Source organism: Salvia splendens, unplaced genomic scaffold (assembly GCF_004379255.2).
Source record: "Salvia splendens isolate huo1 unplaced genomic scaffold, SspV2 ctg615, whole genome shotgun sequence".
NCBI classification, from domain to species: domain Eukaryota; kingdom Viridiplantae; phylum Streptophyta; class Magnoliopsida; order Lamiales; family Lamiaceae; genus Salvia; species Salvia splendens.
The window spans coordinates 1-3,097 of NW_024599277.1; the positions used below are offsets into that span (position 1 = coordinate 1).

Sequence of the window (3,097 nt, forward strand, 5' to 3'; positions counted from 1 at the left end):
AACATAGCTGTTGGGCTCAAAGCATTTAGTCACTGTGGATTCCTTGTTAACCTTCAGGTTCACATATTCTCTGCATTTCATTTGTTATGTCTCCAAATATTTGTCTAATCATATTTGTTGTGTCAATAGGACATTGCCCCACAATACTCTGGTGTCCTGCATCAGCATGATAAGTTTGCTTCTGTCTCTCTGCAAAACAATATCGTATCTTCCTGTGAGCTAGAGTCGTTAGATAAAATTTTCTAGAAGCTGAGCACATCAGTAATCCATTTATAGATTATTTCCACCAACTCTAACCACTAAATAATCAGAAACACCAAAAACAAACATAGAATATTGAGTGAGTAGTAGCAGCGTCAATTTTAAAATCAGAAAACTCTTGGCCTGCTATATGCATGTGATAGAGTCAAAGGCTGTCGCAAAGATTAACAACGACAGCATAAAATCTAGCAAAGAAAAGATCAGATTACCAATGTAGAAAAGAAAAAATAAACCAGGAAAATGCCATCTGGCGTATCACCTGCTAATAATTTTGCTGCCTAGGAGATATATAATAATGTTCACTACCTTCTGGCCTCAAAGAGAGTTGAACGCATCACTGTTAAGAGATGCTTTAAACAGAAATAAATAAATAAATCTCTTCTTCTCACTGTAATAGAGATGCACCATGAAGGCTGATTCTTTTCACTAGCAGTGATTGTGAGTTCATATCTTATTGTTGCACATGGTTTTCTAAAGCAAAATGATAGCTTTGAGGCTTTAGCTATCTTAAATAGATGTTTGACAGATCATCATATTTAACATTTGGACCAAGTTTCAGTTATCATTGTCTCTTTCATTTGCTGGGTATTACTCAGTCAGACCAAGCAGGTGCTGAATCAGTCTCATCCAACTACATCAGGAAATTACTTGGTGTCTATGATTTCATAAAGGGTTAGCAGATAATGAAGTCAACTATGCGTTTGGTTTGGACAGAGATCACCAACCCTGCAGATGGAAGAAAACACAAAGTCCTCTGATCATCCGCCCTGGTCATATCAGAAGACTGAACACCAACTCCGGTGATCGCTCAACACAAGAAGAGGACCGTCACAAGTCCAATAATCCAGCCTTGAGTTACATCACAAGTGCTGCAAAGAAGGTAGGTGGTGGTGGAGTTTTTCTGTTATTTCTTTGGACGCAAAAAAGCTGATCCCGCGTCCAGTCGAGATCAAGTGCAGCCAGACGCATGGCATTATCGAGCTGGACAGAGTCCTAGTAAGTTAATGAGTTTGCATCAGTCTTGATCTTAATTTGAATTGTAAGTTTGGCCTTTTCTTATCAGAGATTGAGGAGTAATATTATTCAATCGTTTTTATGTTGTTTTTTGTATGCAGATTTCGCGGGTAATTCTGGAGCTCGTGATAGTAGGAGGTCATCAAGATCAAGGCGTTCCAGTTATGATGCATACCCAGAGGTTGATCCTGCAAAGTTGAGAGATAGCTTAGCGTTTAAAGAAATCTATAACGCAACAGGAAATTTCTCCCTAGATAACAAAATTGGTGAAGGGGGATTTGGACTGTGTATAAAGGGAGACTTAAGGATGGACGTGTTGTTGCTGTAAAGCGTGCAAAAAGCGTAAGATGTGCTATCAAGTTGGGAGTTGAAGTGTTTTTTGTGCTCCTCTCTTTCTCAATAGACTTCCTGTAAACAGGAAACTTATGATCAACGCCTGTCAGCAGAGTTCAAGAACGAGATCCTAGCTTTATCAAAGATCGAGCACCTTAGCTTGGTAAGATTTTACGGGTGTCTTGAGCATGGAGACGAGCGCCTTATTATCGTTGAATACGTCAGCAACGGACCCTCCGAGAACACTGGATGGTAGGTCATCGAACTCTTTCATTAGGCAGCTCAACGATGTTACAGTATATATCATCTATCTGTTTCATTTTAAAGACAACAAAGTCTTGTTGCAACGAGTATCCAATTGTGTATAAGATGACCAAATCTGGATGCAGGAACTCGTTCAAACGAGCTTCAAATCGGGAGAGCGATTGGATATTGCAATTGATATAGCTCATGGCATTACCTATCTTCACACATATACAGGTAAATGGAGTATCATATCATGTATGAAGAGTACGGCTTATACTCAATTTCTGTCCCTTTTTCATGCGCGTATATTCTCGTGTACAGATCCTCCCATCATCCATAGAGACATCAAAGCATCGAACATACTCATCACAGAAAAACTGAGAGCCAAAGTGGCTGATTTTGGGTTTGCGCGGTTAGCTGCAGAAAACCCTGTGGCCACTCACATTTCTACGCAAATCAAAGGAACTGCTGGCTACTTGGATCCTGAGTACCTAAGGACATACCAGCTTACTGAAAAGAGTGATGTCTACTCATTCGGTGGTATTGCTCGTTGAAATGATGACGGGCAGGCAACCTATAGAGTCGAAGAGAGGCCTGGACGAGAGACTTACCATAAAATGGGTGAGTATATAATAGCATGATTTCTGGGGTAGTATAAAAAAACAATTAACAATTGGAAAGATCTTAGAATTGTTTCCTATGCAGGCACTTAGGAGACTAAGAAATGGAGAGGTTGTTGTGGCTATGGATCCAAGGCTACGAAGGAGGCACTCCATCCATCCACGCAGTCGAAAGGGTCCTCAAACTCGCCCGCCACTGCCTGGCACCATCAAGACTATCAAGACCTTCAATGAGACAGTGTGCTGAAAAATTATGGGATATTCGACGAGAACTCAGAGAAAATGCGGCTGCTAGAGCTATTTCTCTCCCTTTCACTCTGCCAAGCAGAATGTGTTTGGGAGTGAAAACAGCGAGACCTTGATGTTTGTTTCTGCATAAACAGTTTATTCGCATAAATATATATCTACTTGCTTTCACTTTATCAGATTGTATCATTGAAAATGTGAGACTCGTATCAGATGTATATATCATTTACCATGAAAGCTCGGGTTCTTGATTTTGGAGAAGGTTTGTAATCTTTTAATTATTCGAGTTAGGTCCGATATTATCCGAAATTAATTTTTTTAATAGAGAGACTAAGACTCACTCAGGGTCCTGTTCCAAGACTAAGTATTGGACATTC

At 40.0% G+C, this 3,097-nt stretch overlaps 1 pseudogene; it reads left to right on the forward strand.

The window, feature by feature from the left end:
* The first annotated feature begins 1,145 nt into the window (after positions 1 to 1,145).
* On the forward strand, positions 1,146 to 2,836 carry LOC121790767 (annotated as a pseudogene).
* The last annotated feature ends 261 nt before the right edge of the window (positions 2,837 to 3,097 follow it).